Here is a 27205-nt window from a genome sequence, read left to right as displayed (position 1 = left end):
AGGATGCATTTAGTGGCTGTTTAGCCGTGCGACACTCCCCACAGTGCAGACAATAATTTGGGAGCGGCTGCCAAAACCTCTCCCCCACTCTCATGCTGCTCTTTAAACGATGCACTTTCTTCAAAAACCATATGGACATGTTGGTATCGTGGTTTGCATCAGACGCTACATCAGCTGGCGTGACCTTGCACGTGATTAACTTCCTGCCGGGATGTTGGAATGTGGCCAGTTTGGACCTGTGGACATTATTTGAAAAATGCTTATTTGCTTTTATGGGTAAAGTTAGATGAGAAACGTGATATTGAAATTATGCTATAGTCAGGAGGTTGTTTAGAAGACTGTGAATATTTACTGAACAGACATAAAAGTGGAATTAATTGAACTCTTCAAAAAAGCAGGTGTCTGTTTTTCCCAAAAATGTCAAAGTAGGTTTTTTAAAGCAACAACCACCGTGATGTCACCTATTGTTTTTTTTATTTTAACCCAGAAGTAACCATGTTTGGCGTAGCGGGGGATGACACACCTGCCCACCTCCACCTGCGACCTGCACCCATTGGACGGTATACTAGAGTTGAAAAATAATCAAACTGAGACCTGGAGTATTCCAAATCCAATCACATTGTGTAGATATGTATACATCTTAATTGCAGTATAACTTGTAGTTTTTGCAGCATTTTGCTACATCGACATATAGTAGTTACCATCTGCGTGACGTCATAATCAGACTAAGTATCTCTGGAACAGGAATATGAATGAATATTCAACTCACGTAAACATAATCGTATTCAGAATAACGTCAATAGTTGAAATATTGCTGTCGGTGTAACCATAGGCATCATCTCATCTGGAAAAGAGTAATCAGGTTTTAACTCTGGATGCAACTGCCTGCATCCCACATTGCAGGATGGGATCTTAATATGCAAGACATGAAAGGCCCATGATATCAGATCATATAACGTGATGTGTTTCATCAGTGTGGATGGCTAATTTTTGAAGCTCGCCCTTAATCAAACTCTGGATATTGGCTCGTGTAAGCAGCCAAATATAGTTAGTATGAGCCAGATGATGCGGATACACTTGATTCAATTAAAAGTGTAAATTGGAGGCTAACAAGACTGTCAGTGCTGTGGGATGGGCGGTTTGGTAATTAGCTCTGTTGTCACAGTCGGGTTGAGATGGGACAGGGATAGGCTGAGCCAGGCTGGTGAAACAGATGAGTTTCCTATTCTGTTCTCACATCTGGGAGCACGGGCGTCTTCTGAAGTCAGACAAAGCATGAGGCCTCTCCTGCTCCGGGGAAATGTCCCTCTGAGTCGCAGCTTGATTTGGATGGTGGAAATCCAGCAGCAAGGATCCGAGCTGAAAGGCTTTGAGGTACATGTTCTTTTGTCTCTTGTTTGATGAGCAACATCACGTTTTATTGTGCGATTGAGTTATTAACTCTCGTTTTAAAGTGTCACAACTGCTATTTTGAAGATTTAACCAATTTCTCCCTAAGGCATTAAAAGTTGAAACATATTATGCTTTTTTGCCGAGAGCTAGCTGAGAAGGTCTTATAGGAAATATAGTAGGACGCTGGAGCTAATAGTAGCTTAGCTTAGCTTAGCATAAAGATGGGAAACAGAGGGAAACAACCAGTCTTATTAACCAGCACTAATTATCCTGCTCTGAGATTTAGCTGTGTCCTATTGTTTAAGCTAAGCTAACTGGTTGCTGGCTGTTAGCTTCATTCTTTCTGTTCAAACAACAAGAGTAGCATTGATAGTATCTAACTGTTAGCTAAAATGCAATATGCGATATGCTTTAGCTGTGCTAGCAGGTGCATTTTGGCACCTCTTTGGACAGGGACACAGGAAGTAAGACGGGAGGCTGTGTCCCCCCCTACAGGTGAGAGACTGTAATTGTAATGTAAAAAGTGTATTGAACAAAAAAGATAAACTTTTATTTTCTGGAGTAACGTTTTGACAGAAGCATTGTTGTAGGCCTAGTATCCAGAAATGGTAACAACCGATTCTTTATTTTTTTTATCATATATGGGCTAAATTTAGAATGCTCAGTGTATTTTCTGTATCGTCTATCTGATGCACAAATGTAGAACTGGACGTAGATAATAGGTGCGTAGTTGAAGGATCGTAGATTTTAATGGTGGTAATCGTGAATATCTGTTTTCTTTAGAGACTCTAAAGTCAAGTTTGCCATCTATTGTTGTGTAAAATGTTCTTAAGCTGGCATGAATGTTGCACTACTGCACGACATTTAACATTATGTTGTTACACAGATTTTTATTTCAGCACCTCGAACTCTGACTGACTTTCAGTGTCCCAGAATTTGTATTTCTACTCGTTTTGAGAAGCGAAAATGGCTGATTCTTTGTTTTATATATCACTCAGGAAAAAGGTAAATACAGGTATTTCCCAGGACTGTAAACTATTCCTTTAAGAAGTTGAACATTTTGATTCGATAAGGAAGAAAAAAAGTAGGTATCAGTAGATTTATACTTAGCTCTAGAGATGATCTCTGTACTTTATGGCTGATATAGGTGTCCTTGTGAAACTCTTTCCTGAGCAAAATTTGAAGTCAGACAGAAAGTCAGCTCTGCTCTCTGTGCCGTCTCTCCATAGACTCCCATCCTGCCTTGAATCTCTCCCCACCTAATGCAGCGCTGATGCATGACTCACCCTAAGCCTGCTCCCTGCAATCTGCAGTCTGCCTGACTGTCGGTAAGTGGGTTATGGAGCCACACTAGGGGTCTCTGATCAACCATGACATAACAACGCGCACACGCACCGACTGGAGACATACCTGTTTACTGCCTGGAATAGGAAGGTGCCTGGCTTTAACTGCAGCTCGGGCATTGAGATAGGTTGGGTTGACAGGGGGATTACAGGATGGCTGCTCCACAAGATGATAGATTTACAAGAGGTCTTTTGCTCTCTTGCATGGTTATCAGGCGGGTTGTGTTTACTTCTGAGCTTGCACGCATTTCTCATCTTGTACAGGTGGACCCTAGGATGTGTGTGTTTGTAACCTTTTGCACATTTGTTTCATATCCATTCACTAAAGAGATGTTCAGACTTCATCTCCTGACCTTTTCTCACAGATAGAGAAGATCCTAAAGGAGATTCTGTTGAAATATCTCCCTTAAATGATGACAAAATCCTTTTTGTAGAAACAGACGAAGGCAAATCACGAAAATTATGCACAATTTTGTCAAAGGCTTCATTATTGCTGGTGTTATTGCTCACGTTCGATTGTCCCTCACCTGCTGGTTTTGTGATTGTGTATAAGCAAGGATAGGCACACATCTCCTTCCCTTTCTGAACGTGCCTGCATTGCACTCACGTGTGTGTGTGCATGCACGTGTGTGTGTGTGCGTGTGTAATGTCAGCAGAACCCCAGGGGGTCTCGTTTGATTGCAGCCACACAGCTGGCTCCCTATGTTAGTCAGCCAGGCTTCGAGTGAAGTTAAGAGAGAGGAGAGGAGGGGGTGAGGGCAAAGAGGAATGGGGGAGGAAAGATGACCCGATAAGCACTGGCAAAAAGAGAGGACAGCTTGTGTTGCTGTAGCTCTTACTTCTTACAGCCAGCAATGTGGGAAAACCAGAGGGAAGCGCTTATTAAAGAGAGAGAAGAGGTGTAGAAACATAAAGGAGGAATGATTGATGGAGATACAGTGGAGGGATGGGGGGGATGGAGGCAGGCAGGTGTGCCCACGGCCAGGGGCGGACAGGCACAATAATTCAGGCCGGGAATTTGACTCCTTTCCAGGCCACCCTTTTCACACAAAGCACCAGACCTCTAATTTTATTGGCTATTGCCCTATTTGTTGATGTAACGGTTACCAGACTAGTAAACAAGTAGGTCGGTGCAGTAACTCACTGCCATCTTTTCAGTGATGTCATCTTTGTCAACTGCCATAAGAATCTCCTTCTCTGTTGCCACAACCAAAACAGTGAAAATATGATATTTCCAAGGGCTTTTACTTTGAAATTCTACATCAAATTGTCCTGATATTGTCAGAGTGAGACTCTGAGGGGGTGAACTGTCATTGTGAAATGAAATTAATCTGTGGAAACAGGTAGTTTATTTTTAATATCAATCTGAATATCAGTCTGTCAAAATCCCCCTACTAATAGAATGCCCTGTGTAGTGTTGACCAATTAAATTGTCCCACCCTCGTTGTGTCAAAGAAATAAATGGGAACTGGATATCGGTAAGTCCTGCGCCCGAACTGAATGAGTAAAGAGAAGAAAAGAAAACATATCAACATATATTTTTTGCAAAGGTACACATACATGCAGCAAGAAAAAAGTGCCTATATTGTTTTGGCGACACAGATGGTGTTGCTGGGTTTATTGTGGGATTTAAAGGCAAGCTGAAGCTCTCAGTCAGTTTAACTGCTGCGGTCAGAGCCTCATGCTGCTGGGCAATTGGGCAACGGCATGGAATAGCCTAATTTAGAGGCAGATGACTTTATGTCCGTGAACAGCGGAGAGGCGGAGACAGAGAGAACGTGAGGTTCTGCGTGTAGAGGTGGCAACATAAGAGGAGAATAAACAAATTGTTGAAGTGGTGAAAGAAATAGATGAGGAAAATACTTTCATATAGAGAGAGAGAGAGAGAAAACAAAACACAGACACACACACAATCCCATTGAGGACTGCTGTCATCCATCGCTGCGTGCAGTGTGGGAAGATGCCAGGCTCATCTGTTTTAGCTGGAGTGCAAAAGCTTAGAGAGAGAAATTCACTGAGACAGAAAAGGAGACTGCAAGAGGAGGAGGAGGAGGAGGAGGAGCAGACAGTGAGGAAGAGAGAAAGCGAGACGGACAGATGAGAGAGGAAACAAAGAGACGGAAAAGAAGACAGTGTGTTTTGGGCTGTTAGGTGATGCGTTGGGGGCGGCGAAGGAGAACGTGCCTCTGTTTTTCTCGTCCAGATGTTCCAAAGGCCTGTTCTCAATCACTCATCACTGAAACAGCAGATTATCTCCAGACTGTGTCTAGAGAATTTTGTAGAGTTGCCCTTAAACACATGGAGCACACAATTCAATTCCAATCAATTATATTGTATGGAGCCAAATAACAACATACATTATCCCAAGGCACTTTACATTGTGGGATTGAGACCTTACAAAATTATAAAGGGAAACCAACAGTTCCCTTAACAGGGGAGAAACCTCGAGCCGAACCAGACTCAGAAGTGAGCAACAATCATCCTTGTTGGGGTGAGCGGAGAGAAATGAGGTAGAGAAGAAGAGAGGGGAGAGAGAGACCAGAGACCCTGGAAAAACAGCTTCACATTCTCCACACAAGGACCTGCTCTATTCATACGTGAGTTCAATCAAACATTACATGGACTCTGTATTAGCGAGCTGGCAACTGTAACATAACTAAACTAGAATGGCTAATACCTCCGCCAAGGCCCAACAGTCCCCTCAAATTCAATCAGGCTGCACCAAATCGCACACGCTCATAAATATCAGTCCTCTTATTATGCCTGATTCTTTTTCATCAAGATCCATGAATTATTCCCTGGGAAATAAGTGAAAATATTTTCAAAAATGCCTTATCTTCCAAAAAGTTCCGCCCTTTGTCTGGATTTATGCCAAAATTCGGTGGGATCTTTCTTGGTCCATGTCCCATCATTCCACCAAGTTCCAAGAAAATCAGTAGTGTTTCATAATCCTGCAAACAGTCAAGTGTCATTGAAAACACTATTTCCTTGGCTTACGTATTTGAAGCCCCTCCTCCTAAAAGGACTCTATTTTTTCTGCACTCAGGTGACTGTTTATATAATTTTTCTTCTCACATTAGAATCGTCTCTAACTGAACATTGCCTCTTTTCCATTTTTGCATTTTTTATGCATGTGCATGAACATGCCCACGTGCTTGCGGTGATTTACCTGGACGAAAAACTGACACGTGACATTTGCGCTCTCACAGTGCGTGTCTGAAAGCAACATGTCCAATGAGGAATTAACAAAAGTATCTTCTGTGTTAATTACCTGTCTCTTCACCTGAAAGGCTCATTGCATTTTAATGTATGAAAGGTTCTATGCACATAAAGTCTGAATAATTGAATCATTTCATGCTGAAAACAAACAGGAAGATTAAAACCTCTGTGTAGCAGCTCTTGAACAATACCTTCAAGGACACTGTCGGGTCTGAGCTGTTATGCGAACAGGTTATTATTTATTATTTTCTTGATCAGGCCTCTTTGATGACCTACCTCGCCCATTAATCTGCAGCCGGCCTTACTCTCCTCTCCCCCCCACCCCTCCCCCCGCCCTCCCCATAACTGCTGCTTCACCTCCGGCTGCCAAACTGCTGTTTCAGGTTGAGCTGTTTTAACACACAGCCGTGGATCATATTTGGTTTAATTACCTGTGTGTGGACCGGAGGCGCATTAGAAATCACGACCTGATGCATATTCAATAAATTGACTGAAACAGCAAATGGAGGCAGCCGGCCTGTGATGCGTAGTCATCTGTGCATTGACGGCTCGTGACCTTCAGGCGTCCTATTGATATTTGGTTATCACTGAAGGAAATGATATGCGTGATGAGGACAGCTTCATAGACTGTATTATTTACTGCATGATATCGGAGATGGTTAAAGACGCTATGTGCAGTAGCTTCGCATGTAGAGGTCTCAAGGAGGCCATTGTAATGCATATTTGTTTCCAGACGCAGCACTGGAACGCCATATATCCCATTGTGATGCAAATCAGGAAGCGAAGTCTAAAGTCAAACAGAACGAGATCGACCAGCTGAGATGATGAGAAATGTCTCGGCCCTCCTGAATGAGCGAGCGGAAAATGAGTCAGAGTTACAGATCTCGAGGGAAAACCAACGTCTCTGTAATGTTGTTTTCTTAAGTCTGTATTTCTTTTTAATGTGAAGGGCGAGAAAAGAAAGATGAAAGTGTAGTCGACCTCTCATGACACAAACCCAGAGTTTATGTTTCTAATATCTCTGCAATTTTTCCCCTGCTCCCGTCCACTTGTATCGATAAGGTGCCCATTTGTTAGCAATAGCGTGCGTTTAATGTCTGCTGAGGTAACACTGTAACATTTTTATTGTTTCTTTTTTATAATCAGCAGAAGATAAATGAAAGTAGAGTCCTGACCTGCAGAAAGAAGCAGCCCCCCCTGCATGTTTTCTTTATTTACTCGTCTTTGATGTTCACCAGAGGCTAAGAGATTCAGGGACTGACATTTATTACCCAGGGGTATTTGTATTCCTGGTCGTCCACTGCAAAAAAGAAAAAATCTTTTTTTATTGATTGTCTCAGAACAGGAAGGGGGGATTGGGGGAAAAACATGCGCTGGCGCTGAAAAGACACGAGCTGCGTTGGCAATCTCTGTGGAGTGCATCCACCTCTTCAAAGTGGGCGACGGGAAGCAGGAATCGGCTTTAATGATCAAGGTTTTCTTCCTCTTTGCTCCCTGGTTTTGTCATCGGGTGTCTGGCCTTGTCCCTTCCGGCTGTGTGCAGAGTGTACGGAGGTGTGTGCACGTGTCGAGGTGCATACATTAATTCAGTGGGGCATTCACGACTACTGCGTTTTAGTAGTCATCCCCTATTCCCAAATTTAATCAAACAGTAATAAAACTGTATTGAAAACTATAATCAGCCTGCTGTAATTTCCAGAGCGAGAGAATTATCCAATCTTTGCTGCTGCTAGCATCAGCTGACGGTTTAAAACACTACAGTGTTTAAATCACACAAGATAACTGTGACTCGTCAATAGCTTGTCAATAACAAAAGCACCCCCTGCAGCATATCTGCTGTAGATGCCACTGCCACTGCTTTCTTACTGCACCGTGCTCAACCCACCCATGAACAAGTTGTCGGCAACGATGCACAGTGTGAACTCGTGGTTTTAATCAAAAGCTGCTGTCAGACATGCTGTAAACAAAAACACATGATCTCCGCAGCAGAGGTAATACATTAAGTCCTGCTTCTACCAGCTGTTCCACCCCTCACCTGAACGCTCCAGAGATTGCTGTGTTGGAGTGAACACGTCTGAGCGGAGAATCTCCTGCTGCATTGTTTATGTGTGAAAGGCAAACCCCAGAGAAAATCCGGATCCACTTCTGCAGTCATCCCCCAGAGTTCATGTGTGAAAAAGGCTATGCAGAAAACGTGCATATGCCAGTGTGTGCTTGCACGTATATGCACAAACACAGCCCTGTAAATACACTTCACTCGGGTGAACTGTGTGCACTTTTATTGGCTCGAGCTGCATAACAGAAAATTAACTGACTGAATAACTTAAGCTCTCTCTGTGCTAATTAAAACAGCTCGCTCTGCGGCCGGGGCAGCGCTGTAATTAATTTCTGCTTTTTGGACACAAGGATGTTCTGAGGACTAGCAATGTCAAAACATCCTGCGTAGCTTGGCTGAGGTGCTGTTCCTAAAAGTGATTAATTAATGTCGAGCGGCAGCAAAAATTAATTTCCAGCCCGGTCAATACAACCACTGCAGGCGCCGTGTTTATTGTCCTTTTGTCAGACAGACTGTTTGCAAATGACTGATGAGCAGATTTCCCACTTCCCGAGTCAGAAAATATAAAATATCTCCCGCAAACCATCTCCAGCGTGGTTCTTTAAAACCTACTCCTCGCTGTCTCACGGTGCTTGCTAATTAATTCAGAGGCTGTATCATATTCCTGTATAATATGATGAGGAGGGAAGATGTTGCCAACGAGTCGTCCTTGCCAGCAGCCTTATTATCAGTCAATAATGAATTTAGACGACCCATGCGATGCCAAGCGAATGGCCTCACTCGCTGAATACAACCTCCAAACATTTGTATGCATCCACGGCTGCCAAGTGCGAACGTGCTTGTGATCCTCTGTGTGTGTTTTTGTGTGTGTTTGTGTGTGTGAGCCTTTCATGTGCATGCACACCCGTGCCACTAGCAGCAGGGTATCTGAGGGGAAACGTCTGACCCAGAAATCCGAACAAGGCATGTGAGGCATTGCCCTGTCGAAAGCTCCACCCCACCATTCATTTCCATCAGGACATGTAATAATGCCTGTACTCGCCGCTGAAATTGCTTTCCGCCTTTCGGGTCAGTGCGGCTGCAGCGTTGGACGGATGGGGGTTGTGGGTGCAGTGAGGGTGTTGTTCCTGTGTAAGGGTTTCTCCTCGTTTTTTTGTTGCTGTAGTTAGTCGCCCCTGCTCAGCCACCATGCTACGGTCATATTAGCGAAGTGATTTATACGTGCAGAAAACCCCTGGCAGTCCTTGTAATAGAGTTTTTTTTGTTTTTTTACGACAGCATGATAAAGTGGCCTCCGTGAGCGAGACGCCATCGCCACGATTTCCCCACATTTCACCTTCTTGTTCTGTTTGCGCTCTCCTTCTGCACAGCATCGAATTCATTAGCGCTTTGATGTGATGAATAATGCACTCTGTCATGTTTTTTTTTTCCTCCCACAGGGTGCTTTGATTCCGAGCAGCAACATGACAAAGCTAAATATTTATCTCTCTTTCTATCCGGGTAGCCATACAGCTGTGCTGAGAAATTGCAGTGAGACAAATGAACCCATCGCTCCCTCAGACAACAGCAGGTCTGTGGCTTTTTTTCTGCTAAATAAATACATAAATCAATCAAAATCCAAATAATCTGCATGCAAACCCGCATTCCACGTGATTGGTCAGAAGGTAATTGGTACCTTTCGTTTGACGGTGTGCTGATTGACCCGCCTTGACATTTTCAACTCCACCGCGCCATGCTCGTCAGCCGCCCAGGGTTCTGCTTGAGAAATCACGACCAATCACGGCAAATTATGCAAAGAATCCTTGGAAATGTGAAGGGGCCTGGAACTGCAGTGGGTTAGGAGGCGGCTGCGGCGCGGGATCAGTTGAATTTTTTAAAAACGTTTAAAGTATTCGTTCTCGAAGTCGACACTTAAAGGCTTGACTGCGCAGATTTTTTCCAAGAAAGATCTCACTGATGGAGGCAGTACACTCACAAAGAGCTTTTTTTCCTCTGCTACATTTAAGGGTGAGTGGTTAAATGGCTGATTAAGCAGAGGCTGATTGTCCTCTCTGTTTTAAATTATGTAGAGAGATACTATATCTGCTGTGTCAGCTCCTATAACAGCATCATCATCAACATCTGTTTTATCATTCGGACAAAACGTTACTCCTCCTCTTCACCGTGAAGGCCGTGTGAGGGTGAAATGGACCGAGCAAATCAAATCATTTGAAAAAAAGTTACAAGACAAAAATATCACTAGCTAATGAAGAAGAAAAGCAGAAGGAAACATCTGGATTGGTTCTGTAAATACAAATATCTGTCTCTTATCACAACAAAGCAAATAATATGATATTTCTATACATATACATCTATACTTTTTCAGTTCCATAACATGACAGCTGCCCTGATGGCTGGCAGCAGAATAGGTCGTATATTCCGCTTTCTCCATGTTAGCAGATGGGACCAAACCAAAATGTCAAAGTCCACGTCAAATAAATGTTTCTCTTTCTTGGCAGCACTCACATCCAGGATAATATCCTTGACTGCCTTTTTACTTTAATCTCTATAATTCTTCTGATTTGGTTTGGATTTTTAAAAGTGCTCCATAGATAAGGATTACATTATGAGTGAGTGATTGGGGTTTTCTTAGTGACACATTTCCACCTGGTTCCAACTGTTCTCAGTGTTTCCAGCTCGACTCCTGATGCATCACCTCATGCACATCTGCTCCCTTTTCCTTATCAGCAACACCATATATCCCCTCCAGCCACAGAGGGCCACTCACTCCAAACATTATGTCTTTTTCTATATTATTTTACTGCTTCCTGAGGCCTCTGTCATATGGGAAATTTATATTTCCCTCCTTGTTAACAGTGAACTGCCCTCAGGGTGGTTGTTAAGGGTCAGAGACAAAATAAATTTCGTCTGCAAAATTGCGATTCGATTGGTCGGCACGGGGCCAAACCCGATGTTGACATTTTGGGCTGAAAACCGGCCGATGATCTGAATAAAGAGCATCGGGCAAATGCTATAGGATCGATTTTTAAAACTTTATCTCCACACATGCAGTGAAGCTAGTTTCCGACAGACGAAGACTGCTGCTTCTAGACTGTGAATCTTTTTGTAGGGTTGCTTCTGTTTCCCTCAATCTCTCAGCAGACTAGAATAGACAAAAAGTCCAACTTTACTTTAATATCCATCTTCTGCGGGATGTTGGATCTCTTGACCTTGTAATTTATATTATTTTGTTTTTATGACAGAGGAAGTTTCTGTGAGCTGGGGAGAAAGGCCCCCTTCGCTGCAGAAGGCTACAGAGTCAGAGCCGTCCTGGGCCACAGGGAGTGGATTGCCTATTTGTTGCATCAGTAGTTAACCAGTCGCAGAGGCGGGTAGGGGGAGCGGATGCGGGGCCCTGGGGGGAGCCACAGTCTCCAAACTTTTTGGGAACAATTATTATTGGAGTTTCTACAAAGTGGCTCTGTGGCCATGCGAGACAGACGTGCAGACAAACAGATGGGGAAACAAAAACTCCTACAATTTAGATTCATTATTAAAGTTGGAACCCTTGCTATTTAAATCCTGGTTGAATTGATATAAACACAGTTATAGCGCATAGAGCAGTCAAATACAAGCAGCCACAACAGTGGCTGTCTTATTTTGTTGTAGCATTTTTGCAGGATTATGCAAAAACTACTCTACGGATTACCACCAAATTTGGTGAAAGGATGTGGTATTAGTCAGGGAGGAGCCTGTTTGATTTTGGTGCAGATCTGAATATATGGGCACATCCAGGACTTGTTTCACTTTCTATGTAGCATTTCCCGCAGAATTCACTCAATTAATGGCAGAAGCGTGTTTGCACGTGTGAAAGACAAGTTATTGCGTGACAGAGAGAACTGCATTAACTGAAACTATGAGGTCTGGTGGTCTGCATGGACGGTAACATCTTTATGGACAACAGCGCGAGTGAGCATGCAGAAAATTACGTTGCACAAAGCTATGCAGCAACGTAGCAAAACACCAAGAGCTCTCTTATGTTATTATGAGAAATTGGGCTCAATATAAAACTATGGCAGAACAAAGTAGAATAAAGCCACCACAGTCCAGACAAATAATAGAAAACATTAGCCTTGGTGGAGGTATGTGCTCTCAGAGTGTCCTTCTTGTTGATAATGGATCACAGTTAGTGTTAACTGCTGTGACCATACACTGTATATAAAGATAGACGACATGTCTCCACTTCCTCATACTATCCAGAAATGGAGCCAAAATATCCCGGACACCAACTTATGGGTTTAAGAAGCCCAAAAAAGGAGATATGTCATATGTCAGATAATAGACTGAACGTTCTCAAACATTATGTCATCGGAAGCAAAGACTAAAAAGCAAAACTGCAAGCCACTTCCACTTCTTTTTCTTTTTATATTGTTTAATGCTGTCTCAACTTCCTGCAATGGGTCTAAAAGTTTGTCCAATCCTGAAAAATTGTTTCACACTGCAAACAAACCGAGCCATCGTTTCAATTTCATCTGGACCAAGACCCCAATCTTTTGGTCGGACAAAATTTTGGTCCGAGGCGCCTTTCACACCTGTTATCTTGGTTTTGACTTAACTGAAAACTCTGAAGGTCCAAACAAAACACAGTAGGTGTGATAGCCCTCTTAGTTTGGGTTTGGATAACGGTTAAGTATTTATTTGTGATGGTTGGCGTTGGGCATTATGTCATTGAGTGTCCTCACTAAGATACAAGCACAAGTATGTGTGTGTGCAGCCGCCTGCCAATACTGCCATCAATATCTGTTCATCTAATAAATGCACAAACTGCAAAATAAAATTGAGTCTCATTCACAGTCGCCAGCAAAGCCATATTGAAACCTATTGATCGCCTGCGCTCGTGTTCGCCTGCAGCGGCGGCAGCCAAGGGCCCGACTGGTTTGTGGGATGAGATGTGATCAGTGCAGCTGCCAAATGAGTGCAGCGACAGAGGCGGCACCAGGCGCAACTCAGCAGAGTTTTTCGGCAGCACACGCACCGGCACTTAACCTTGAAGCTGTGCTCAACTTAGCAATGAATAACGCCCTTGGGGAGGGTAAAGGGAGGGAGGGGAGGAGCTGTGGTGGAAAAAGAGAGGCAAGGTGAGAGAGAAATACAGCGAGAGACACTGCGTTGAAAGAGCTGCAGAGACGACGGGAAGGTTGTATAGGGGGAGGGAGTGTGCATGTGGGGGGGAGAGCAGAAGAGGATGCCAGAAAGGTCACAAGGCAAAAATGATGAAGTCATCTGTATTAGATTTTCTGTGGCTGCAGCCCGGATGGGAAGCTGGCTGCTGGCCAGAGCGGTGAGCTGCCGGTACCTGCAGCCAGAGCTCCTCAGGCATTATAGCAGCTCATCACTTTTTCTGGATTCACAGAGAATTTTAATCAATATCTTGGGTTCACTGAATTTGCGACGCCTCTTAAAAAAACGGACTCTTCTTGCAGCTGGGGTAACACATACTTGCTGAGATAACACAGAGGGAATAAATACAGCATGACGTTTTTGATATAGAAGTATTTTTATTACCTACGAAGACCTGACAAAGAAGCAGGAAGCATCACATTATGCTTTTACAGCAAAAGCCGCATCAGCTTGTTTAAAACGCATTCCTCAAAAGCCAACGTTTATGGTCGACATTATTTCTGCAAAAGCCGCTCAATGCGTTTGTAGTTAGTAATGATTTCTTTATACGGACACATTTATTAGCCGTGGCGTGGTCGGTCGTTCCTGCACTGGGTCCATGCTGCCTATAATAAAAAAGGGATTGACAGGAAAATAGGGCCGTTATCTCATTGGTAACAGCCTCTCTGTTAACTGTTGTCGTGTTTTACGCTGGGTGAAAGCTGCGATTAGTTACCTGTCATGCAAACGGAACATCCTATTACTTCTCCTTCACATTAAAAGCATTCAGGTGGGGCGGCTTGTACTGTGAAGCAGCCACAGGAAATGCAATTTGTCACAGACTTAGACAGTATATAAAGATGGACGATCTGACAGTTCAAGCACCTTGATCGCCCCCTGCTGGCTTAAAAAGTCAGAGTACATGTTGAATCATTTTTCTCAAAGATGGTTTCGGTCATTTGAGGTCTTCTCACACATTTTAGTTCACCCAAGTTTGGTTTTAATTACTTATTGTATGCTATAAAAATGGGGTTAAAGGTTATGATTGACAGCTGAGACTGACTTGTGATTGGTCGAGCATGTGTATTGGCAGGATCTCAACACCCTGGCTCCATTTTTTTCCACTTTGTATCCGGGATATTTTGGCTTCATTTCTGGACACTGGGAGATTTCTGGAGATGTGTCGTCCATCTTTACATACAGTCTATGGGTCGGAATAGTTAACTAAAAATATCAGAAAAGTTTGATGAAATTGCGAAAAGGTTACAATTGGTAACATAACAGATACATCGTTAAAACAGGCTGCATCGAGTGATGTATAAACACTTTAAATCGATGGCAAAACGTGTTGAAAAAATGTTGAAGTAGCTAAGAGTATGTTTAAATTGCTCAAAGAGCTAGAAGTAGTGAGTACATTATTAAAATGTCTGATTCCTGCCACTCAAGTGGATCCTCTGAGTGAATGAATACTTTAGTTCATCTGACATGAAACCACTGATGCGTGTTGTCTGAGGCCGTGCTGTGATCAGTCCAGAGTCACACTGGAAATTACATGTTTTTCATCTTAGGGTATCAGACCCCGTGTGTGTGCGTGCGTGTGTGCGTGCGTGCGTGCGTGCGTGTACTGTATATCGTGCCCAGTAAAGAGTTAATGCAATTACAGGGGATCAGGTGTTTTTCTCTCTTCACTATTTGATTAAGCGCCACTACACTGGCTGAGTAATCAAACCATACATGACAGGAGGGCGCACACACACACACACACACAAACACACAAAATATACACCAGGTGAGCAATCAGTATTAGTTTAGTAAAAGCCTCTTTCCATCCACTCTCCCTCCTGTGCCCTTTTCTAAGACACACACACACACACACACACACACACACACTGTCTCCATGAGTGGACTTTACATGGACTTAAATTGGTTTCCTATAGACTTACTCTAACCTGAACCTTAGTTACTACTTACCTAACCATTAACCTAAACCATAACCGAAACCTAATCTTTATAAACAGATTCTTCATGTGAATATGCTGAGTCTGCAGGGGAGGGACAAGATTTTCGGACAGGAAGTCTTCTGGTTTCCATTTCTAGTTTGACCACTCACATTTGAGTATGCTTTGGTTGCTCGCAGGTGGAGAGCAAGAGAGACCAGAACCAAACCTTAAAACTTGTCTTCGCCTTAATTTGGAATCATTTACATCGCAGGAGTTTTTGTCCCCATAAGGAAGACACGTCCCAATAATGCTTAAACAGATTTAGGTCCCCACAACTGGAGCAATACCAGGAACACACACACACCAAACACACACTGATAGATGCTCTTCTCTTCTTGACCTCACCCAAAAAACATACTCAGAATTTTTTGTTCAAAATTTCCCAGTGCAGCTGGCAACTCTTCTTGCCCTCACACACACACACACACACACACACACACACACACACACACACACACACACACACACACTCTCTTAAACACTCCTCTGCAGCCGCTGGGAGGAGGTCAGGTGGTTTCAAGGTGTTTCGGAGCAAATCATCCATGTTTACTAGCCCCACTGCACCAGGGTCTGAGGCTTTTTACTTACAGGTCCTGAGGATGCTGTCCACTTTAGGGAGGTCGAGCTGCAGAGAGATTTAGTGGGATCATTAGAGGGAGAGGGGGGAAGCTTTCCGAGCTTCTGACAAAGTGGAGCTATGGCTTACTATATACACCAAAAATATATGGGAAGAAAAACACAGAAACACAAATCTATTTGGCTTTTTGCTTCTTTTATCACAGTGATACTGATAAAGTTCGACAAAATGTTATTTTTGGCCACTTTGCACAGTTTGTTATCATAATACCAGGTTGGGAAATCATATTTTAATATGTTTGAATTATATACAATCTTCACTGCAGGTAGCTTTCAATACATCACTTTATTTATTGCATTTTCAAAGCAGAATGACATGTGAGAAATACCTGTATTATGAAGTCTGCTTGAAATAGTCCAAATCCACTGTTGCACAATTTTACCTGAGCGGAAATGTTGCCAACTTGTTTTTTTGATATGTAAATTTCTCCACTTGGCATCCTCAAGAGCGCGACTCTTATCCAACTGCCATCTGCCTTTTGACTGAAATATGTGTAGATGAATTTTTACCGAGGTTCACAGTCGGTGCCGAGGACAACCTTGAGACCAAACATGCCTTAACGAAGGCTACGCACCGTAGTCAGTCCGAGGACGCGGGCTTGAGTTATTACTTTCATATGTGGGAGACGGACGAGGTAGCAGAGGTGGAAATGACTTACAGACCCTCTGTTCTCATCTTCATCTCCGAATTACCCAGCCAGGCCTAGACCAGGTAATAACTGTAAATCAGAAGAACAAGAGGGGATGATTTTGCTATTTCCAAACGCTTAAAGAAGCCGTTGCGGTGAATAATAAGATTCAGGATCAAACGGAACCAAAAGACTAATTAGAAAACATCAATAATGAGTTGCGGGGGGGTCTCGGGTTCACGGCCACCCGTCCATAGGGTGATAGATGAAAGCGAACCTGTCCCGCTGACGTCCCATTATTTAGAGATGACACCGACGGTCGTCTCTAAATATGCAACACAACTTATTATTCATGAGCTCTCCCCCATTGATAGTAGAAACTGAAGATTATCTGAATTACATTTACGATCTCCATCATCCTATGGCGTGGACGAGCTTCTTTACCAGGAGGGGCCCCGTCAGGAAGCAGGTCGCCTTTTTTCAAGACATCAAACTCCAAGTGTTGTCACAGCGACTCAATGAATGTGGTTAACATCTCACGACTGAGTGAATGAGGCAACGTGGCGGTGGAGACTTTTATTATTCGGCTCATTATACCCCCGCGACCGACATTTCCTGGCACCAGAAATAGCAGCAGCTGAGTTATTTTTTCTTTTTACTTTGTCAGGGAGCAAAGAATTCTTCCGACTGAGGCGCATTCTCCTGGGTTATCGGGCTGCGAGCGGGGAGCGCCTCATCAACCTGATTTTCATAATGTGATGATCATTGTTGATTTATGCATAAGAGACAAGATATGCTCCTCCGTTTGCAAACCAGTCAGGGAAATGCAAATCAATTGGCAGTTGAGTAAACTTTTGTTTCACTCTGTTTTCCCCTTTCTGCAGAAGCCATATACAAAACACTATGGATTAGAACAATTTAAAAGTAATATCTGACTACGTTCACACAGTGGGCCCACGTGGCCTACTTTCATATGTGGTTCTAAATCAGATACAGATCCGATTTTTTTGAAATGCGACCCCAGTCTGAACATCCTTGTGACCCGAATCAGCAGGAGAAGGGGAGGGCGGGAGTCGTCCAGCAAAAAAAGAAAGAAAGGAAAGACCTCTGCGACGGAGGTAGTCAGTGGAGGGACAGTGAGGTTTTAGTACTTCGAGACACGTCTGTACAAGCAAACCTTGAGGGGTCGTATCGTAACCGGTCTGCGTTTGAAAGCTTCAAGAGAAAAATGTAACCGTAAACGCTCACATCTGTGGCCTCCATGTTTATGACCGACTTCTTCTTTCTTCAGTACTCTGCGTCCATACACTGACGTCTTGTTGTACTGCTGCGCATGTGGGTCACATCAGGGCCATGACCAGTCCACATTGGAGTCTGAAATCGTGCACAATACGGAGCAAAAGGATCAGGTGTGACAGACGTGCAAATAATTTAAAGCATATGCACAATAATCACAAAAACATCTGTATTCCCTAAACAGTTTGGTGTTAGGTGCTTGTGAGACAAAAGTAACATTTGACAAGTTCACATTAAAAGCTACAATTAAGAGCTGATTGTCAAATTATTTTAGTTGGTTTATAGGTGATGACATCAAAAACTCGGCAAATCTTGCAGAAAATGTTCCTCGACTTTCCAAGTGGTTCTTCTCACTTGAGATATCACTGAGGCAGTAACTGTGAAATAATTTCAAACTTTAAAAATGCTGTAGGCTGGTGAAAGTAGTTTTTATGGTCAAAGCGTGTCCACAGGAGAAATTGCTCCTCCAGTATCCATTTCACTAGTTTTAATTTCATCAACGAAAATTACAATGAAGTATATCTATCAACCTTTAAATCTTTTTTCTCTTGACTAAAACTAGACTAAAATGTTCATGGTTTTCTTTGAATACAATAAAACTAAACTCATTAAACTAAATATTAGTTCTCCTGTTCACCTCCAGTTGTCACTTACACCAAAGCCAATGAGTCCTTCAATTTAAATATCGCCACTGGTCCTCACCCGTAGACACAACCAGTAGGAACGTCTAATGAAGTCGCGTTCCTATACAGAGACTAACATACTTGACCTTTATCGTCGTGATCACAATAATAAAGACGCACTTATGCTTTAACGTTACTCTCTGTACCTAGATTTTATAGCTGCAGTCGTGCTCATCTGCATAAATGTAGCCATACACAGCAGGTTCTGAAAAGGAGTCTTATACACCGTTAACCCCTGACATTTAAATGCATTTCTTATGATCAGTCTGCGATCGCATAGTTCTTGACCACATTAAAATACAAATGTAAATACAGTCAAGACTCACTGTGGATGGCTTGTGATTATCTAAACCTCCCGCCAGAGATGAGAGGTGAGAAAAAACAGCTCTTTACAATAGTGTCCAAATGAAAGGGCAAAGAGACGTCAGCTCCAGTTCCCACGGACATTTGGACGAGAGAGAAATGCGCCTCTACTGATCAAATGACGTGTGTGCATTATTCTGTGATCAATCAGTCACAGTTTTGTCAGCACGTGAGAGATGCTAGCATACATGCATCACACCCTGAGGCACATGTGAGTGTATGGTGCAATCCCATAGAAGCTTCAGTCGATCATCACTGTCATGGATACGTCCTGGAAAATGATGGCTATAGAATTTCGTTGGAACCCTGAATTAGACTTACAACAATAATGAGCTGTCTGTTTGGTTAGTGGAGCCATTAGACCATCACTAAGTGACAGATGTAGTTATCATTCAATAGACTGATGTGCTTATTACCATGATACATCTGGTTGGATGTGTCCTGTGCATTTCCTCTGTATCATTGTCTAATGAGTTGTGATAATGACAGGCTGCCTTTGAGAAGCAAGATACTGTCAACCAGAAATGATTTTCCACTGGGAATATTATGCCCCAGAATAAACCGCTCCATATCCAAGAAGAAAATATTACATTACAATTACTGTGTTTTGTGCAAGCATCTGGATTTTCTTGCCAACAAACAACAAAATTCTTTAACCTTGCATCTTTGCAACTGACACAGTGCTGAGCCTGGTACATTATTATTTGCTGAGTGTCGTAATATGCTGCTCTGTTTATTAACCTCCAATTATCAAAGTGTGGAGCCTGAAATGTGTATTCTCATGAAGACATGCGTCTGGTGAAAACGACACATAACATTGCATTGTGTTGCATTAACAATGCAAAACAAAAATAATTAGCTATCTGATGCCAAGAAGCTCAGTGAATTGAAACTAAACTGTTTATAAATATTGATGACACATCTACACTCCCTCTCTTTATCCAGAAATGAAGCCAACATTTTCTGATACAAACGCTGCCATCTCGAACAGAAGACCTCATTGGAGTCTACGCAGTAGCGAACGGGGGAACGCAGGAGTCGAGGTCCCGCAGATCTCATGCACGGGACCAATCGCGAGTTAGCTTTAGCTATCATGACGTTTCAGCCCATTTATAGAGCATCAAATAGCTAATTAAAACCAAACTTATCAGAAACATGAACACATGGACGTATATCAGTGGGATAAGAACTAGCTCACATGACAGAAACCATCTTTGAGAAAATGTATTTGACGTGTACTACAGCCAGCCACTAGGGGACGATCAAGATGATTAGGTGTGAGTTTCTTAAAATGTTTTTCATCTTCATATGCAGTCAATGTAAGGCTGTTGTTTGTCAGACCTTTGGTTCATTTAGAACCTATTCTGAGGCCAGCCACCAAGGGCTGATCGAGACTCTTCTTCTTCTGAGCGTAAATGTCATCAAACATTTTCATTCTTTGCGCTGTTACTGACTAAATTTTTGTGTTTCCTGGATTTTCTTCAACACTCTGAGTTGAATTTCATGTTCATTACTCCTCTGCCTGAACATTTTGACTCCGGCTTTTAAAAAAAGTTCTCTTTGATGTATTTTGGATGAAGACTTTTACCTTTGTTATTCTCCTTTTTCATATTTTTTCTACTGGAGTAGCTTTTTAACCTTATACCTTTTGACACAGTCTGGTCTCTTCTCCTAATGAATGAATACAGCTGCATTGTGGGTGCGTTTTTTCGCTTCAATGCACAGCTGCAGCTCATCCACTGAAACAGATCTGAATTCATTCTGGTGCTTTTGAGTCTTCTGCAAGCTTTTGCATCCGACCATCTTTTTTTCCGATGTTCTCTACAGCTGAGTGTCTGTGAAAGAACAGAGGAATAATGAGGAGGGATTTGACAGTCAAATAAATGAGCAGACTCCGTCATCCCCCTTGATGTATTGCATGTAATGATGACATCATTAGAATTGCGCTGGGCACTGCCACAGATATCCATCCAGGAAGTTACTAAACCAATGTAGATCTTATAACCAATGAGTCTGTGAAGCAGAAATCCAATAGAACAAACTGGAAATTGAAAGATAAAGCTGTGTTTATGTCATACTGCCAAAACTGGGTAATTTCATCAGAGTTGTGCTTTATAGTTTTAAGCAGAGCTGTTGTTTTTACCACTTTAACTCGACTTTAATAATGTCCGATCTAGATCTATAAAATTGTAAATGGTCTGTATTTATCTGGCGCTTTTCTAGTCTTATCTACCACTCAGAGCGTTTTACAGTACACGTCACATTCACCCAATCATATTATTTCTATGACACACTTTAGGAACAGCCATCAGAGGTCTATTTGGGGTTCAGTATCTTACCCAAGGACACTTTGGCTTGAAGACTGGAGGATGTGGTGATCAAACTACCGAACTTCCGGTTAGTGGACTACCCACTCTATTAACATGTCATAGTGCATTAGGGCACATTTAGGCGAGGGGGGGGCGCCTGGATAGAGCAAGGAAGGACATGACATATAAATTCCGCCGGAAAAATTACATTTACATCACATCATCACGTTTCTTATCAAAAAATCCTCTCGAATCACATCTTTCCAAGTTTACATCTTCGTTGGAGTCTTCTATGTGTATGGCACCTCTTTTTCATTCTGAGATATTTGTATCTGCCGAGTCATTCGCTTTGAATTCACATTTTCCTGCTGTATTTTCACATGGGTTCACATGGACATTCTTGGGACATTTTAGTCCTGACAGGAAAAGATCTGGAGAATGTCCGGAGCACCTGATTTGGACATTTGCGTTCTCACATACAGCCCCTCCGGAAGATTTCAGAGTTCAGTGCATGTCTGAAAGCAGCAGGTGTCAAATTGAACAAACATTTGTACTCTGGGATGGATAATTGGGCATTTGTAAACCTAAGACAAAGCTAGTCCCAGCAAGCAAGGGTTTTTAAAAGAAAGCTGGACTGGTTAAACAAAAGAGCAGTGCTCAAGAAGCGAGTGACACATATCCTCCAGCTTGGACGGACTGTCCCATTTCACAACCCTTTTAATACTCCTACAGAGAACACGGCCATTTGGACTGAGAGAGTAAGCCTCCAGGAGACAAGTACAGAAAGTAAAGTATAGCAAAGTATAAGTGACATATACAGCTGGCATCCAGGAGCAAGTTGTCTCTGCACTGATACTTTCAACAGCAGGGCTGAGTCAGCGGAAACATATTTAGGCAACTGAACAACAACATTATTAACAGCAGAATATGAGCAGAAGGGAAGAATAGAACCAACGCTCACTGCCCCTGCTCGTTTTTACTCCACTGTCTCTGAGCTGCCAGGGCACAGCGTCATCCCAAGAAAAACAACCGCAGCATCAGAATAATGACTCTCGTCTATTTGGAAGTAAAAGAGGAAGTAGTGTGATATTGTTACAGAGAGAGAAAAGTCCACAGAGAAAAGAGGTCAGAGTGATTGAATGAAATGACTTTTGTTGCCAGAGTGTTGGGTTCCCATGAGAACTGGGAGTGTGAAATACATAACTGGAGAAATTCTAGATAAAGTGTCGAACTAGAATTTATCCCTGTGCTTGTTTGCCTCCGTCAACCAGTGCATTTTTAGTCAACACATTGTGTCAACACATTGACCTTTGATCACTGCAAAGGTCAAACAGGTTAAAATTTGTAGAAATTCCTTAAAGGCAGACCTGAGATATCATGTTTTATGAAGCACCAGTGACCTTTCACCACCCAAATCGAATCTAGTCTAAGTGAACGTTTGTGCCAAATTTGAAAGGATTATCTCAAGGTATTTTTAAGATAATGCGTTCACAAGGCAAAGAAGGTTTTTTTGGGTTCACAGTAACCTTCAGCTTTGACCACCAAATTCTAATCAGTTTTTCCCTGAGTCCACCTGAATGTTTATACCAAACTTACACAAGTTAACACAATTATCTTTTAGTTATTGGAGGGGAAACAAACTGGAATAAATTGTTATCATGACCGATATGAATATTATCCATTTTCATGCCCTGGTTCATTCCTGCTGACATTTATTTCATCTTCATTATTGGGGCATGTTTCCATTGTGCACAAGCAAAGGCTTTGTTTGGAGCTGTAAAGTCTGAGACGAGGTTATCTGGTCGATCTGCTGGCTGAGCGTTGTCCCTCGAGCTGTAAATCTACATGCACGTGTAAAACAAGACAACGAGGACACTGAAGAGACAGAGCCTCTAACGTGGCGACGGTAGCTGTCTCACATTTCACTGAACTCTTTGTTTTTCCTTTTTTTCTTTCAGTAAGGTTGACAGAGATACGTCCATAACATATTTTATTTTGATATCTTTCGTATTTGTGCAGTAGTCTAGTTATTTACAGGATTGAAGCTAAAGCCCCTTTCCCACTGGTCATAAAACCAATTAACAACCGCTAACATCTGGCTTTTGTCTGCAACGTGAATGGATACAATCGGCATTCACTCCTGGGTCAAATGACTCTGCAGTCGACACAGGTTTTTATCAGCAGTGATGGAAACATGACAACATAGTGAATCGCAGTGTAGAGGCTGCACCTTTACTGGCGCAACATTATGATGGCCAAGAACGTCTGTGTTCTTATTGTTTTTCACATCATGCAAAAAACAAGCTACAGCGATTTTTGGGATTTTTAGATGCAACACTGGCAAGACAGCGAGGTGAGAGAGCTTCTCACTTTCTGGCATATTCATGACTAATGGGAAAAGCGTCGATCACCTTTTTAAGTGGGTTTACACATGTTAAAAAGCTTGCGTATACCCGCTAAATCTGAGGATATAGAGGTATGAGAAAAAGTTTAGTCAGGAAGTCCACAGTTCCCACCATCCCAAGCCTGTAAGTTTCTCCTGACTGAATCAAAGTATCGTCTGTGACCCTGCAGGGCGGATACCTTCGCTCAGCAACAAACAAGGGGAAGGGAAGCCAAATTTGTTCTCTACGATGACTGAAACTAGAACACTGTGTGTGTGTGTGTGTGTGTGTGTGTGTGTGTGTGTGTGTGTGTGTGTGTGTGTGTGTGTGTGTGTGTGTGTGTGTGTGTGTGTGTGTGTGTGTGCGAGTCACTGGAGATGTGGAGATGCCGGCGTCAATCCGGGGTGAGGGGTAAAAATAAGGACAGAATCGTGGTCTGATCAGACGTCTGCTGCGCCGGCGTCCCTGTGAGAAACACAGAGACAAATCCGTGTCTGTGTTAGACTCATCTCTCTCTGTATGGGGGCATGTGATGTTGAGTATGACATTCAGCAGGCCAGAATTTAAATATGCAGCATAACACCTGGACTGTTTGGTTCTTGAGTTTGCAGCTAATCCATGTTGCTATATTGTACTTGCTACATGTTGGGTGCATTGTATTTTTATTAGTTACAAAGGTCAAGGTTATCCCTCAGATGCCAGATTGTTATAATTTACATGAATACTAGAGGTCACTGAACTTCAAAATGTAACTATAGTTCGTAATAAGCTGCTTGTACAAACAACCTATGTGGTTGATTTTTTTGGGGGAAGGACTGTTGGTTGGTTGGTTGGCTAGTGCGTCGGTTGGTTGGTTCGTTAGATAGATGTCTGGTGGGCGATTTGGTTGGCTGGTGGGTTGGTTGATTGGTTGGTTGGCAAACACTTGAAGACACATTTCAATTAGACTTGGTGGAAGGATGGGACAAGGGCCAAGAAAGAACCCTTTAAGTTTTTGGCACAGATCCGAAAAAAGCAGTAGATCCAGGATTCCTTTTTTTAGACAATGTCTTTCACATTGTGGGAGGACATTTTCACAGGTTAGCCAGGAAATAATTCATGGGTTTAATGAAAAATTTGACATTTTTGTGGAGCTGATATCTATGAGTTTGTGTAATTTGATGCAGCTTAATTGAAATTAAGTTGACCGTTGGGCCTGGGTGGAAGTTTTTGCTCTCAAGCAGTGTGTGGCTGAATCATTTAATGGTCACATACAGTATCTGTTCACAACATGAACAGATACTGTATGTGACAGTTTTTTTCAGGCTTCCACAGTGTGATGCTGGAGGAGCCTCTCTGGTCCTGGAATGAACCCAACACATCTCACCATAGGACATTTTGTACAACATGCATCAAATTTTGTATTTTTGAACCATTTCTGCTGTTGGCGAGAAGCAAACGATGCTGCCAGGGAAAAAAACAACCACATGTATTTTTGTTAGCATCGCCTGGTGGGAGTGCAAGTAAAGGAGACTCGCAAAGCATGAATGCCGAAGACAAAAAACAACAACTAGATGAGTAATTTTCATTCACTCACTAACCGCTTTTTATTAGGGAGAAGACTCGATAGGAGAGAATGTGTCTGGGGATTTTAAGTGGCTCCGTGGTTCTAATGAGGAAATTAATTTGTGAGCAAAGACAGTCACCTTCTGTACACAACAACACTGTGAGGCAGCCTGGAGACATGTTGACTGGGGCTGCCAAAAATGAAAGGTGACAGACACAAACCCAGAAACTGGCATTTCCCAGAACAGGGGCTGTCAGTGACCTCTGCGCCTCCGTCCCCTTTAAACTCGAATCCTAGCAAGATATAACAGTTGTGTTGTAACAGGGCTGAATAACAGCACTGTCCTCAGCTGTTGTATCAGGCAAGACATTTTTTCTTGTGAGGGTAAAATACACCCTCACTTTCACAGCTGCATTGTAGCTACTTCAGGGGCATGAAACTTCCAGCGAGCTCATGAAACAGCACATTTGGGCTGTCACAGTCGAGTTGTGTTAGCGGCTCAGTGGTGTTGAGAAAGGTAGTGTGCAGGACTGTGGATCTGGCTAAGTCCTGCTGTTTTCTGCCTGGCACCAACTGTATATGCCGTGTGTCAGTCCTGCATCGAGCAGCTGCCTCGCAGTGTTATAGCACCAGAATATCTAATCGAATTCGCTGCGTGACAGTGGCAGTTTAACCCAAACATATTATGCTTTTTCAGCTCTTTATTCATCTCGTGTGTTTTTAGGATTTTTGTGTATGTAAAAGTTCTACAAAGTTAAAAACACTAAAGATAAGAAAACACTGCTCCTAAAGCTCCTGACACACGTCCTCAGTCCGGACGATGCTTCCTTGGTATTGTGATCTCACGTGACATCACAATGCCCCACATTTGCTCAATGCACAGTTAGTTGCCAGTCTGGCACACCCACTAACAAACCCTGGTAAAGCAAACATTTCCAACACATGCTGAAATTAGTTGACCAATCGCAATCAGAGTGGTCCAACTGGCCAATCCGAGCCAACTGGGCTTTATTGGTAGGGGGCCCTTAAAGAGACAGGAGCTAAAACTAAGCATTTCAGACCGAGACTGAAAACAGGAGCTGCAGCAATGGACAAGTTTTAGTTTTAGTTTAACTTTTCAAGTAAATACCCAAAGTAAAAATACAAACCTGAATATGAGCATAATGTCTCCTTGAATTTAAAGCCAGCATTTGTATTTAACATACCAACAAGATGGAGGACAAGACAACAACACAGATATCTCTAATATGGAAAAAATTTGTTTGCAGGGACCTCTTGGGGAAATTTATGCAAACAGTCATTTGGATATTGAGCTGTAGCACGTCTGCACCACCTCTCACCCAATGTCAGCTGGGGTTGACTTAAGCCCCTGGCAACCATGTAAGTACGTACGGATGTAGCACAATCAAAATCTGTCTTTTCTTGGACAGCGAGGATGTTGCTATGAGCAAAATTTGCACTAGAGAAGTATCTTTGCACTGACAAGGCAATCAATTCAGGTCATACAAAAAAACACACTTAACACACACATGAGGAAAGGTTGCATAATAAATCAGGTGCGAGATGCAGAGATGATGTGATTAACATGTTTGTCTCTGCATGTTTTATCTCAGATGTTCACTCATTGATTATCTGACAGATGACAGGTTGCTTCTGTTTCTTTTTTATTTCCGTGCTCTGCTGTATAGTGTGAGATATTTGTAGGCCCATTATATCAAGTAAACCAGCAGATTATAATTGCTCTTTCTGTTACAATATGCATCGCTGCTTCATCGAAACCCTTTCGACGAACCCCGGTGCTGCCACAGTGAAAGCAGATCTTCAGACTGAGACGATGCGAGAGCTTATAAGAGTGAAAAGTGGAAAAGTTTCCTATCATTAAACCCGGCTTCCTGTCACCGCAGAAGCGAACAAGGAGGTAAACAATCCAGGGGTGACGGCACTGATGGAAGGGAAAACCGCTGCCTATAAATAACATCGGCACGTTCACCGGCCCCTAAAAAAATGATGATGGGATACATTTGAACCGCGAATGCCTCATAAAAGGAGTGACAGATATACGGCGTACAGCTAACAGAAGATAACTGGCTTTTTTTCTAAGCTTCTGCTCTCGTGCTCATTTTTTTTAACCGGAGAAGGGGTAAAGATAAGGTTGCCTGTTAGAGAGAGGAAGATTGTGGGACCTTAATATGTGTCCAATGATTTGTAGA

At 42.7% G+C, this 27205-nt stretch overlaps 1 long non-coding RNA gene across 1 annotated transcript; it reads left to right on the top strand.

Moving 5' to 3' along the window:
- The first annotated feature begins 644 nt into the window (after window positions 1–644).
- LOC117757658 lies at window positions 645–27205 on the top strand. The gene is made up of 3 exons (XR_004613171.1): window positions 645–1374; window positions 2622–2720; window positions 26804–27205. It is a non-coding gene; the product is annotated as an uncharacterized LOC117757658 (long non-coding RNA).

Source organism: Hippoglossus hippoglossus, chromosome 23, assembly GCF_009819705.1.
Source record: "Hippoglossus hippoglossus isolate fHipHip1 chromosome 23, fHipHip1.pri, whole genome shotgun sequence".
In the NCBI taxonomy this organism is placed as follows: domain Eukaryota; kingdom Metazoa; phylum Chordata; class Actinopteri; order Pleuronectiformes; family Pleuronectidae; genus Hippoglossus; species Hippoglossus hippoglossus.
Note: the sequence above shows the minus strand (reverse complement) of the source record. Positions and strands in the feature narration are given on the sequence as shown.